Consider the following 14899-nt stretch of genomic DNA (forward strand, 5'->3'; position numbering starts at 1 on the left):
ATGAACCAAAAATTATAAATCTATCTTAATGGGCACACAATATATAAAGATATAATTTGTGACATTCATAACATAAATTCATGTTATTAATGGAGCTATAAAGGAGTTGAGTTTTTTTACCCAACTGAAATTAACTTGGCATAATTTTTAAAAGATTAGTGTAACTTTAGGATGTTATATGTAATCCCATGATAACTGCAACAAAAATATCTATAGAATATACAGAAAAAGAAATGAGAAGAAAATCAAAATGTGCCACTGTACAAATACATACCAAAACACAAACCTAAACTAAACACAAAAAAAATGCAGTAATGGAGGGAGCAAGATGTAAGACACACAGAAAAAATAACAAAATGGCAAAAAATAAGTTCTCTCCTATGAATAATTTACTTTAAATGTAAATGAATTAAACTCCCCAATCAAAAAATGAAGATAGGAAGAATGGAGTTTTAAAAAGCAGGATCTAATTATATGCTATTTACAAGAGATGCCTTTTAGATCTAAGGACACATATTGGTTGAAAGTGAAATGGTAGAAAGAAATACTCTATGGAAATAGCAACCCAAAGATAACAAGATTGGCTATAGTAATATTAGATAAATAGGCTTTAAGTTAAAAATTGTTACAAGAGACAAAAAAGGAGGTTATATCATAGAAAAGAGGCCAATTCTTCAAAAATATATTACAATTATAAACTCATATACACCAAATACAAGTGCTCCAAAATATCTGAAGGAAAGAGGATTGAAAGGAGAAATGGACAGCTCTACAATAATAGTAGAAGACTTCAATATCCCTTTATCAATAATAAAGAGAACAGACAAGAGATTAATAAAGAAATAGAGGACATAAATAACACTGTAGATCAATTGAATCTAGTAGATATATACAAAGCACTCCACACAGTAGCAGCATAATATATATTTTTTCCTCCAGTGCATATAAAATTTTTCTCCATAATAGAATTTTTGTTAGGCCACAAAGTAAGTCTTAACAAATTTAAAAAATATTGAAAACATAGAAAATATCTTTTTCTGATGACAAAAATATAAAGCTAGAAATCATTAGCAGAAAAAAAACCCTAGAAAATTCACAAACACATGGAAATTAAACAATATACTTTTAAACAACCAAATATTCAAAGAAGACATCAAAGGGCAAATAGACACTATCTTTCCTCATGCAAATGAAAACAGAAACACAACATACTGAATGTATAGCTGTGAGGACTGATATTAAACAAAAGAGAGAAAGATCTCAAATTAACAACCTAACTTTACACTTTACATAACTATAACAAATAACAAATTAACCCCAAAGATAGGAGAAGAAATAAAATAATAAAGAGTAGAGCAGAGATAAAATAGAGAAGAGAAAAATTATAGAAAAAAATCAATTAAACCAAGAATTGTTTTTTAAAAAGATCAGCAAAATTGACAACTGTTGGCTAGATTAAGTAACAAAAAAAGGAGAGAAGACTCAAATAACTAAAATCAGAAATGAAAGTGGCACATTGTTACTGATTTTAGAGAAATAAAACAGATTATAAGAGAGTACTAAAAAAAATTGTATGCTAACAAATTTAATGACCACATCATGATAGATAAATTTCTAGAAACACATAACTAATTAAGACTGTATTGTGAAGAAATAGAAAATTTAAATAGACTTATAGCTAGTAAGGAGATATTCAATCTTATTCTTTGATTCTTATTCAAAGTAATCAAAATTTTCCCACAAAAAAAAGTTCTGGACAAGATAACTTCAATCTGGTAAATTCTATCAAACATTTAAAGATTTAACACCAATACTTCTCAGAAAACACTTCCTAATTCATTCTACAAGGCCAGCATAATCTGATATCAAATCTAAACAAAGACACACATACACAAAAATCACTATAGACCAATATCCCTTATAAACATTGATGCAAAAATCCCCAACAAAATATTGTTATACCAAATTAAATTCAACAGCTTATTAGAAGGCTCATATACCATGACTATTGGGTATTTATTTCTGGAATGCAAGAATATGCTTGCAACACAAGCAAATCAATCAATGCAATATACCACATTGACAGAATAAAGGGAAAAAAATGCATGATCATCTTGATGTAGAAAAATCATTTGATAAAATTCAACACCCATTCATGATTAAAAAAAAAAACACTCAACAAATTAGAAATAAAAATGAAACTACCTCAACATAATAAAGGCCATATATCAAAACCTCATAACTGACACCATACTCAATCGTGAAATATGGAAAGATTTTCCTATAAGATCAGGAGCAAGACAAAGATGTCCATTTTTGCTACTTACATTCAACATATATTAAAAGTTTTAGCCAGAGCAATTAAGCAAGAAAAAGAAATAAAAATCATCCAAAAGAGGAAGGAGCGAATAAAATTATCTCTGTTCTCAGATGATATGATCTCATATCTTGAAACCCTAAAGATTCCACACACACAAAAAAATAAAAATCTGGTAGAAATAATAAACAAAGCCAGCAAATTTGGAGGGCACAAAATTAACATGCAAAAATAATTTGCATTTCTATACACTAGTAATGAACAATATAAAAATAAAATTAAAGAAACAATTCCATTTACAATAGGTTGAAAAAGAATAAAATACTTAGGAATAAACTTAATCAAGAAGGTAAAGGACTTATACACTGAAAACTACAAAATTTCACTAGAAAATATTAAGGAAGACACAAATAAATGCAGAGACACCCGTGTTCATGAATTGGAAGATGCAATATTGGTAATATTAAGTAACCATTTTGCAGGTGAGGACCTCAGAAAGGTGAAGCAATGGTCACAGCTGCCTCTTCCACATAATCCTGGCCCCTCAATGCCAGCATTACAATGGAGCTCACTCCAGAGTCAAAAAAAAAAATAAAATCCTGATTTGAGGTGCATAGGATTCTATGCTCGTTTTAGTTTTCTGTGTTTTTGTTTATTTGGTTGGTTGATTTTCCTTTCAGGATCTAGTGATAGGGTTGCTCAGACTTCCTCCATTGGAATAAAAACAATCTTGGACTCCTGTCTCCTTTCAAAAATTGCAATTAATATGCTCTCGAGGATTTAGACTTCCTGGAAATTCACCTGTTGGGGACTTTCCAGTAAAAAAGATGATGTTTTAGAGCAAGACCTAGAAAGAATACCCCGTCTTTGGTATGAATTCAACAGAAAGCCAGTGGTTGGCTTAATTTTACAGCAGGAAACAGCCTGTTTGGTATTGGTTTATCCAGAGGCCTCTTGCCCCCTCCTTTGTACGCAGAGGGTCATAAAGGCAGGTGCAGGCAGGGAGCCAGAGGGGCAGATGGAACTGACCTTTATCGTTTTGTTTCAGGCCAGTGTGTGTGGCTCCCGACAGCATACTGACCAACACAAACAACTTCCGACCTCTGCCCTCCTCCCTTGTGTCTTCCCATCATGGGTGAGACATTCATCTCATCCCTTGACATAGCTTTTTAAGGCAGAGAGGCTGTGTCCTGAGTTACGACGGTCCTTTCCAACTTCCTCTGTGACTTGTTATTTTTCTTCCGCACGATGAACATACCGAGTGTGTGTGAATTTTAAAATCATACATGTCATGATTGAATTTTTGAAGCCCTTAATGTCGCCTTCTTGCCTTAGGCCCTGTGTCTTTGCCAAGTTGTGCTGTACCTTTATATTTGATTTTGTTTCTTAGAACCTAGATATGGGGGTGGAGATGGGATGAGGGAGATAGGCATTTAACTCCTGGGACAGTCTGTATTTTTTAGATACTAACTGCGCGCTCAGCACTGTCACAGGTGCTAGAGGAAGGGGAAAGACAGGTGCAATGGTAGCCTGGCCTGAAGGGAGAAAAGCCTTGGTCACATCCGGGTGTCTCAGATGGCTTGCACTGTCCACTGTATGAATTGACTTTGCAGCAGTGACTAACAAAAGCCCTAAACGTCAGTGGCTTCCAACAACAAACGTGGGTGTCTTGCTTATGGGCTGCAACTCTGTTCCAGAATCAGGCTCAGGAAGCACTTCCCATGACAGGCAGATGCAACCCAGCATTCTTCCTAAAACTTCCGTGGCAACGCAGCACGCGTCATGTCTCCTCCTCCCTTCCCGTCGTCAGGCAGGTGACAAGGCCACGCCCAAAGTCTAAGGGGCAGGAATGCACCCACCGCAGGGGAGGAGGCCCCGATCATCATTTGAAATGGGGCTGGGGTATGTGACACCCTTTGGGGAAGGGGCAGTAAAAAAAAAAAAGTGTGACTAAGATAATCCATGACATCCTGGAAATTCTCGTGAGTGGTGTGAACTGCAGTGACCGGCGCTGGTGAGGGCAGGTGAAGGCAGAGAGAGGGGGTGGCAGGCAACACCTGAAGACAGAGAAAAGAGACAGGGGTACGAGGGGGGAATTTCTTTAGCCAAGGGCAGAATCATGGAGTGAGAGAAGGAAGAAGTCCGTGTGGGCATCTGTCATTTTTTGACTTTCCAGCATCTATTTCCCCCTCTTATGGCACCTCATGGTGCTCTGGGGAAATATCTCCTCTTCATTCATGAGACTGTAAGAAACAACTTCCCCTGAGAGCAGCACACGGCCTAGGCCTCTGGAGTCTTCTCAACCGCCCACTTCCTCTCGACACCAACGGGCAACTGGCTGCCTACGGTTAACCCATCAGACTCCTTCCTAGGACTATATCTACATATAGTCAGGGGTCTCACTATGTTGAGACGGTCTCACTATGTTGAGGGGTCTCACTATTTTGAGACAGGGGTCTCACTATGTTGCCCAGGCTGGTCCCAAACTCCCCACTTCAAGTGATCCTCCATCCTCAGCCTCCCGAGTAGCTGGGATTACAAGCGTGAGCCACCACACCTGGCTCTCACCACTTTAAAACCTGGGTGTTTCCAGGCTGCAGGGAGGAGGGATGGCTGCAGTTCACACCCTGCACTGAGGCAGTGTTGTCTCACCAGGGACCTCCTTCCCTCTGATTCCCGTCCTGTTTCCTGTCCTGGCCCCAATCTTCCCACCAAGTAACTGAAGTTAACCAGAGCGATTTCTCCAGCATGGGACCAAAGAGCGCTGCCTGAAACAGGGCCGCAGAGACTGGCAGAAAGTTTTTATTCCTTGATATTTGTTTATGCAAGAGTAACGCTTGGCATTCAGAATCAGAAAACATTTGCCGTTGTCACCAAACCATAAATGAGTGAAGGGGCTGAGTGGCTTGTCACAGGTTAGTTGGTCACGGAACTGCCTGCCACCTGGAATGCAAGTGTCCCCCGTCTTGCTGTATGAGGAGGCCTGAGCCTGAGATGGTTCTAGACAGAGTGGAGACCTTACTCATCAGAATGGGAAAAGTGTATTAGCCAAGAAAAAGAAATGACATTGGCCAGAGACATTCAGGTACAATTTTGAATGATGCTTACAAAGGAATTGTAATAACATAGACAATGATTATGCTAAAATGTTAAATGAAAAAAAAAAAAGACATACATTTACTCTGATGCGTTTTATTCTAACAGAATAAAAAAAATTCTGTACTCAAGAGTTTGGAATGACTTCAGATAAAAGTACGAGTCACTATTTTGTTCTTTGTTCTACTTTTATGTGGTATTCTATTCTTCTACAAGGAGCGTGAATCACTCTTATAAAGCAGGATAAAATCTTTGAAAATTAAAGTTGGTCAAGAGTAAACAACAGAAAAGCCAGGGAAGGGATGATTTTATAAACAAAATGCTTTGTGCAGTCAACCTTCAGATGACGTGTGGGTCTGCCCTTTCTCTCCCAGAGACGCCTGCCGGGCCTGCCCGGGACAGGCTCCCCCACTCTGTGCCGTGCGTATCTTCGGCTAATCTCCGCTGGACTTGGGATGACTTAAGAAATTCACCTGGATAAAAAGATAGCACCTGGATTTCTTCAGCTCTCTGTACAAAGTGCTTTGTCTTTTTTTTTTTTTTTTTTTTTTTTGTACCTCACTAGAAGCTTGTAGTATTTTTATAATAATGGGCGAAGGATATAACTGTTCTTACATTTAAAAGCAGAGAGACACAAAGGCTTCAGAAAGCCTGTGCTGTGGTCTGTTTTTGACTAGGAACAATACGTGTGCTGGCAGAAAGAAGTACTACCCAACTGCGGCTCAAAAGCAGAGCAGAGGTGGCCTTCCCTTGCTTCTTGTCACTTGCAGGAAAGTCTCCAAGAGCTGCCATAGAAAAGGGGGCAGGGCCATTTAGGACGGCAGCCAAACACCTGCAGATCTTTGCGATGATACTGCATTCTGTGGTTTTCAATGCAAGTTTGGCCACTTTGCTTTCATTTTAATGTAACTAATGAATTACATTTTTACAGAATGCTTTGAATTTCTACTGACTTGCAAATGAGCATCTTACCTGAGATTAACACTGTATATTTCTGAGGGCTATGGGCTTTATTCTTCAGGAAAAAGCAACCTAGGGGATATCAAAGTAAAGGGGAACATTAATATATGGAAAGTGGCCATGTATACCATATTCCCTGTGAAAGCAAGATGCTCAAATACACCAGTCTCTAAGCCTCTACAAGGAAAGATCTAATCTACATTGTGCCTGTCAGTCCTCTGCAGTCCCGGGCTGATGGCAGGGACCATCACCCATGGCAACTCTCTTTGTTACTAAGCCAGGACTGGCCTCATGATGAAATGGCCCCAGGTGGTGACTGCCAAAGAGATCAGAATTACCCAAGAGGCGAAACCTCTTTGACACGCCCTCCCACCCAGACTTTGCTAAAACTGCCAGCAAAGGGAGAGAGGCCAAGTGGCAGAAGCTTCTAGTTTTTTTGTCAATATACGTTTGTTCCTTCTTTAGTCAAAGGTGCAGATTCCTCTGCAGCCTCCCTTGTAGTTCTTGCGGCCCTGTGACTAAGTTCTGACCAATGAGGTGTGAGCAGAGAGGATGTGAATGGTCCCCTGGGGGCACATGAGAGGAGCCTTTTCCTCCTCACCGACTGAGAGGTGCACAGGACTAAAGCAGCCACTTTGGACGCAGAGCCAGAAGCCAGGCTTTGAGGATGGACAATTGTCTACCCTCTTACGGCAGCCGCTGTATTTGGGGTCTCCTGGTTACAGTGGCGTAGCCTGTCCTCCTTCCAGCGCAGGTGGCCAGCAGGAGAACCTCCTTCTCTGCCTTTCCCTGGTGCCCCCACTGTGTTGCAACCCGATCAAGAGCCCTCTGCTGTCTCAAGCCTCGAGAAAATGAGGAGTCGCTGTTTCTTATGAAAGCATCGCGGGACTGCTGTTTTGGAATGAAAAGCTGAAAATACGTGAATGTGAGCAAGCAATAAATCAGGAAAAGAGGAAAATACTGACTCCATTCCTGCCTTTTACTCGTGTGTGGTCTAGGAATTTGAAGAAAGGTGCAGCCCCCAATGACAGAGGCATGAAGGGCCAGATGCCCTGGTCACCAGCAATTTAATGCTTTGCTTGTGGTTTATTAATTCATTTTTCTGGTTAAATAGGGTCTAACCTGAAGTTACTTTTTAATGCAACCCTTTGTTATAAGACTGTGTTTTCATTCCTGCCCCAGTGATTTTTGTTTACTGACCCTCCTGGCAACTTTCTTTGATTTTGGAGAATGTCAGTGCCTCCAAATCTTCATGCTAATAAACAATAAAAGGTGGAGATAGGATTGAATTTGTTGCTCATTAAAAAAAATAAACATCTTTTTTTTAAAAAAAATCTACATTTCTATTCCACCCCAATTTGCCTAAGATTCCCTTTTCTAAGGGAAGGAAGCTCTGTATGCAGACAGCTGGGGGGATTCTCTGCCCACACAAGAAGGAGGAGGAAATTGGACCCTTTTCTAAATGAGAGAAGTCTTCCTTTGTTGCTAGCCATTTTTTTAGTGACAGAGACAACCATCTATATACATTTTTTATGTTTTCTAGCACCTGCTCTTTGGACAGGGAATTGCCTGCTTGTTTCTTTTTTTTGAAGCCCAGGTGGAAGAGAGACAGTAGGGAGTAAACAGGAGACCATATCATGGCCTCTCATGTTGTGTGCGCAACCCCTGCTGTGGCCACTCCACATGACCAGAGGCTCCTATTGCTTCCTGCTTTGGATGACCCACTGGTGATGCACTGAGAAAATGTCACCGTCCATCTGTTCTAATGCAATTCTTGTTGAATCGGGAAAGGAGAAATAGTTGGTTTGGACTCCACCCCCTACCCCCAACCCTACCAAAATTAGCCACTTTTGCTAAATAGGTAAGAAGCTAGAAAGTCTTATCCAGGGTTTGACATCTGAGTCAAGAGCTCAAAAGTCAATAATGTGACCTAAACCTGAACCTTGGCAAACAGCTTCCAAAGCCTGGCTGAGAAGAAAGGCGCTGGTGTGGTATTTGATTGCATTTCTCTTCGCCACAAAGGATCCCGATTGTTTCAAGTCACCCTATTTGAAGTGCACTTTTCCAGTTGTGTTTTAACTTGCCTGTGAGTGCAAACCTCCTGAGAACCGGGGCTCCACTGGGTTCGCTTTTGCTGCATTCCTCTCCCCGGGCCTGCCTGATGCTGCAGCCTGCTCGGCTTTCCTCCCCTTCTTTCTCTTTCCTGCTCCCTCCCACGTGAATTACCCGCGCTCAGACCCTTGCCACAGGTCTGCTTCTGGGCAACTCAAACTAAGATCTCACACACACACACACACACACACACACACACACACACACACACATAGACATTTTGAACAAACTTGGGGCACAAGAGCAGGTATGTAAAAAAGCACAGTTTTCTTTACTTTTAAAAAAAATATTATTTTCAGCCCCCATTGTATTTGGTGTCTATAGGAAATTGAGGTTAACTCAGCATCTGCAGCCATGCTTCTTCCCGGGGGGGCAGGGGTATATGGGAGCCTCCAGCACTGGGGGGTGGGGTGTAGGGGTAGGGGAATGTTGGTCAAGTTGTCATTTACACCACTGCGGAAGCATCCTTCCTCCCTCTGGTCTCCAGAGGTTCATCCTTGGCTGTCCTCGCCTTGTCATGGAGCCCACTGGCTCAGTGTGCCACGTGCGGGGCACGTGCTACAGCTGTCAGGTAGAAGTTCACGGACATAAGGCAGTCAACATTCTCGGAAGGCAACTGCGCTAGAATTTAAAGTTCGTGGCTGTTGAACACATACTCCTGAGGTTCATTCTAAAAGTCACGTTCCGTGTTTTTATCCCACTGCAGGTCATTTATTCATCTTGAGAACTGAAACCAAGATGATTTCCCAACATCTGTTAATGCTCAACCTGATACACTTTCCTGGGCCTGTGCTAACCAGCGCAGGAAACAGGCAAAAGTAGTGGCTCCAGGAATGTTCTGCTCCTGGAAGACAAGGCTCTGAGTCAACTTAATAGCTTATTACTCAGGACTGACACTTGCTCCTCAAGTGCCTACCAATGCAAAGCTGTTTTGTCAAAACTTCCCAGGTCTTTAAACTGCCGTGATTTCCTTATTCCAAGACATTGCGGAAGCTGGCGAGGCGGTGTTCTCCCCCACTGCAGCAGGTCTCGGAGACAACTTTGTTGGATCCACAGGTTTTCTGAATGTTCTTTGGGGCGTCTACAGCAGGCCATCCCTTTCCCTGCACAGCAGTAAATCAGTAGGTGGCCCTGTCCGTTTTGAACAATTGTTGCACACAGAAGACAGCGATTAATAGAAGAGTGAAAGAGAGAATTAAGAAGGAAAAAAGGCCAAAGACTTGAGCACCAGGATCATAATGGAAAATGAAAGGAATGTATTAGCAAAAGCAACAAAGGCAACCCCAAACTTAGGGTTCCCTTGAGCGTATCTGTCTTGTTACCCTGTTAGAACTCCCCGGCATTAGTGTGCTTAGAGGAACATCGAGACAGCAGGAGGAGAGGAAGCTGTCTTTGGGTGTGCCTGGGACTGCAGTGAGTCACTAGAAATGAGAAGTCCCTTTATAGCAAACAAGGTCCTACAGCCTGAATTTAGTCTGGACAAAGGTCGCTTTGCTCATCAAGGATGCACTCCCAGGAAAGACTGGCAAGGGGTGCAGGGAGAGGAACAGGGAAAGGAAGGAAGCAGAGAGAGGGAGTGATTGCAAGTGAAATCCCAGCCTCTGTCTGATCCCCTGAGCTCTAGGCTGTACACCAGGGGTCCTCAAACTTTTTAAACAGGGGGCCAGTTCACTGTCCCTCGGACAGTTGGAGGGCCGTTGGAGAGTGTGGCGCACATTCCACACATGCGCACTGTGGGCCCGGGGCGAGTGGACTGCTAAGCAAGACAGGCAGCGGCGGCAAAAACACCCCCAGGGGGCTGGATGAATGTCCTCAGCAGACTGCATGTGGCCCGCTGGCCGTAGTTTGAGGACGTCTGCAAAGTGTATTGTTAGAGTTTTAGGCCAATGGGTGGGGTGTGTCACTCTGTGTTTTCAAGTATATCCTAGAGCCCACAGGCAATCTCTGAAGTTTGCAGAGCAATCCTTAGCAGTAAAGCATGCAGCTGCTAGGGAATGGTTACCTAGAGCTGGCAAAATAACCCAAAAGCCTCTCTGGCCAGGCATCAGGACCAGCCGCAGACTACAGATGTTGGCTCAGGTGTTCTGTCTCCACCCCAGGTCTTCTGCCCCAACTCTTGCCTTGGATTCTGATGATCTGAGTGATGGCCCAGGTTAAAGCCCTTGAGCTTTATTGTCCCCAGGAGTAAAGTGGGGGCTACGACAGGTACCCATATCTGATAGGTTCATGCAAACAGTAAGAAGCTTTTAGTTTAAGAATCATTATGAGTCATTGTATTTCGAGACCTACATTTCGCCTGTGTAAACAGACTCAGCAAGTGTCACCTGCCCAAGATTGCACAGCTGTTAAATAACAGTAACAGACACCATTCAGGGAAGGGTTGCCGTGTGCCGGGCAGTCTTCCAAGTGCTTTACATCAATTATCATACTTAATCCCCAAATAATCTATGAGTTAACATTATCATTAGCCCTGCTGAGCGTATATTATTAATAATAGTAATAAGCAACTTGCCCAAGGTCACAAAACTAGTAAGCACAGAACTGGGATCTGAACCCAAGTCTGTGTCGCTGACTTGGTCAAGTACACCACGCTGCCTCCAATATTTGGTCACCTGTGTGACTCTAGGACCCTCAAGAGTAGTGGCTCATTACTATTCACCCCTGTATCTCCGGTGTCTGGCAGAGAAAGTAGACATTCTTACATGTTTGGAGGAGGAAAACAATTTTGAAACCACCTTGAGACACTTTGGTCTATAGTTTAACTTCGACTAGAATGAGGCCAACAGCAGCAATGAAATCATGAAAACCAGCCTTATTAACTCGTTGAGTGACATTTACTGAGTGCCTAGCACATGCCTGGGATCATGCTCAGTATTAGAGGAATCATGGTGAAATCAGCTCCTTTTTCCCCAGCCCAAGTGAGGGTCCAACAAGCCAAGCTGGGCCATCCATTGAGAAGGGTCCTCCCCGCTGAGGTGTCCGACGACAGCCCTGACACTGCACAGGAGGGGACCCACGTCCCTCCTTCCACTTTGAGCACATTAACAACTGAACTTCACTACCCTTTTCTTCTCCTTTCCCTCCCCTCCTCCTCCCCTGTCATTATCAGAGGTAAATATCTCCGAGAGTTATGATTAGAAGAAACTGAGCTGAGGGGGCAGAGATAATATTTCAGAAATAATTCTGAGTCACCGGATCAGGTTTCTAAAAGTGGAACACATCATGAGAGTACTCCCTTACCACCGAGAAATCGAATCGCTTCCCGAAACTTCTATGTGCCTTTACAATGAGCAGCTGTTAACTATTTCTAGTGGAGACGATTTTAAGTTTGTTTTTTTTTAATGCATCTGCATTTTCCAATTGATCGGCAAAAACACGTGTTCCTTTTTAATTAAAGAAAAAGTAAAGTAAACATGTTCTCTTGTGTCCTCCTCTCAGGTGTGTAATTGTGGGGATGAATCATTTTTCATTCTATGGTGAGGATGAAAAGGGACGCTTCCTTTGGTTGTCTGCCTCTGCCCAGTGACCGAGGGTGGTGGCAGCTCTGAACGCAGCTGGGAGTGGAGTTTCTGAGTCCGTAGGAACAGCCACAGGGCTCCCCTAAAGGAGTCTGGGCCACAAAGAACCTACATCACAGGCTTCCATTTCCTCACCTGCACTGTCCCCTAAACAGCCATTTCTGAGAGTGTAAGGGGCACGAGTAGAATAAACCTGGGACAGCTTAGAAGGGGGACGGACGGTCTTGGGCAAACCTTGACGTGATGTCACCCCGGTGCCAGGGGACTCTAAAGTCTCTCTCAGATGAAACATCCTAAATTATGGAAATTCGAGCCCACATCCTGTATCCCACAGGGGCCTGAGTAAGCTCCCTGAGCCGTCATAAGCTGCCTACCTTTAGCTGCAAAAGAGAAATGAACTCTGCAGGGGACACATCCAATTCTGATTTAAATTTAATCTGTGTGGTCAATTATTTGTATAATAATGGAGGAAAATAAAGACTATTTCACAAAAGTCAACTCTGTAATTTTAGAGCCTTTAAGACATTTGAAAATGCCTTGTGCAATTATGTGGCGCTTAATACTCAGATAATGGAACAATGAAAGATGTATGTTTGCATTTTGTAAAATTAAACTGTATGCAGTTATTTATCTTTTACCTTAATTGTTTGAGCTTGTTTCTAATGTAAACTGTTGTAATTTTAAATAAATATAATAGAAAAAACTTTCATAGGTATCAAGAATCCAGAGTAAATTTACTTTGCAAATAGGCTTTGTAGGTATGTTTTATGCTGAGGATCTTAAACTGACACTTTCATTCAAAAATATTTTGAATTACTCACTGTTTGCCTCTCTGAGGTCAGACGGATTTCGAGGAGACTAGATTTCACAATGGAGTTTGGGTGACTTCATCTTATTCCAAAGCCTGAAATATGATAAATGTATAAAATCTGTACGTGAGAGGGTTGGAAGTACGTTTTGGACTGACTTTTGTTAAGTACATTGAACTTCAGGCTTTTATTTTTATGTGTTTCATTTTTGGTTCCATTCTATACTCTCAGTTTTTTCTCCCCTCTAGTCATATTTTTCATCCACTTACAATTTTTTAGCTTCATAGATGGTTGGGAGCTTTAGATTTGGGGGTGGATAATGGTACATGAATACATTTGCTAGCATATAAAATCATCAATAGAAGCCAAATGTACTATTGTTTAAATTCCAATGTTATGGATCTTTCTGCTGCTATATTCACACCATGACTACAAACACATGGACAATAAGAGAGAGGGTAAAGCAAAAACGATGCCCATGGGTGTCACACTTAATTGCATTCACTGTGTCCCCTGGCTCAATTGGTGCTATATCATTTCAGTATCACGTGGAGTGCACAGTGCTTAGGAGTGTGAACCCTCAAGCTGGATCCAGACCCCAGCTCCGATGTGTGCTAGCTGTGTGACCTCAGGCACGTCTCCAGAATTCTCTGTGCCTCAGTTTCTTTACCTGTAAAACAAATCATGGAGGGGAGGGGTTGTTTGGTTTTTAATGAGACTCAAATGCATTAATATATTTGAAACAATGGTGATATAGCACCTTTTGTATATTCCTGGATAAAGCTGGAACCCATTCTACTAAGCGAAGTATCTCAAGAATGGAAAAACCAGCACCACATGTACTCACCAGCAAATTGGTATTAACGGATCAACACCTAAGTGAACATATAGGAGTAACATTTATCGGGTGTCGGGAGGGTGGGAGGCGGGAGGAGAGGATGGGTGTATACCACTACAACGAGTAAGATGTACAACGTTTGGGGGATAGACATGCTTGAAGCTCTTACTCGAGGGGGGAGAGGGGAATAGGCAATATAAATAACCTTAACACTTGTACCCCCATAATATGCTAAAATAAAAATAAATAAATAAATAAATAAATAATAAAAATACTTCAAACAGCATTTGGCACATTATTAGCCCTATATATGCTATATCTTCGACAATATATTATTTTGAAATAATTACAAATTCACAGAAAAGTTGCAAAAATGTACAAAGAACTTCTCTAACTTGCTCTCCAAGATTCACTAGTTGTTAACATTTTGGCATATTTCCTTTCGATACTATATTAGTTTTATTTTGCTATGTAACAAATCGCCACAAACTTAGCAGCTTAAAACAATTCACATTTTTTAATCTCACAACTTCTACGAGCCCAGGTATGAGTGCAGGGTCTCACCAGGCTGAAATCAAGGTGCTGGCTGGGACTGTCCTCTCATCTGAGGTTCAGGGTCCTCTGCTAAGCTCACTGCCTGTTGGTGGAATTCAGTACCTGTGGGTGTAGGACTGAGGTTCCTCCTTTTCTTCTAGACATCAGCCAGGGATCATGCTTAGCTCCTAGAGGCTTACTGTCATTTCCTCCCATGTGGCCCTTCTCACAACATGTCGTTTTGCTGTCTAGAAGCAGAGTGTGTTTCTGATGCTTCCCTGTCACTCACCATACTTGCCTCTTAAGCCAGGCCCACCCCAAAGGTTCTCTCCTTGGATTCACTCAAAGTCAGCTGCAGAGTAAGCTAATCATGCATATGCTACCAATCATGTTCACACATTTTGCTCATACTTATGGGGAAGCAATTGAACAGGGCATGTGTAGCAAGGTGTGGAAATCTTGTGAACTGTCTTAGAATTCTGCCATATGTATATTTTCCCCTTGAACCATTTGAGAGTAAGATACAGACGTAATGTCCCATCACCCCGCAATACTTCAGCATGTATTTTCTGTGATCAAGGACATTTTCTTACAGAACTATAATGTAATTATTAAATCAGAAGATTGACATTGATTATCTATTATCTGTTTTAGAGACCTTAGTCATATATTGCAAATTGTCCCCAAACTGTTCTTTATATTAAAAAAAAAAAAT

This window comes from Microcebus murinus, chromosome 16 (assembly GCF_040939455.1).
Source record: "Microcebus murinus isolate Inina chromosome 16, M.murinus_Inina_mat1.0, whole genome shotgun sequence".
Taxonomy (NCBI): Eukaryota; Metazoa; Chordata; class Mammalia; order Primates; family Cheirogaleidae; genus Microcebus; species Microcebus murinus.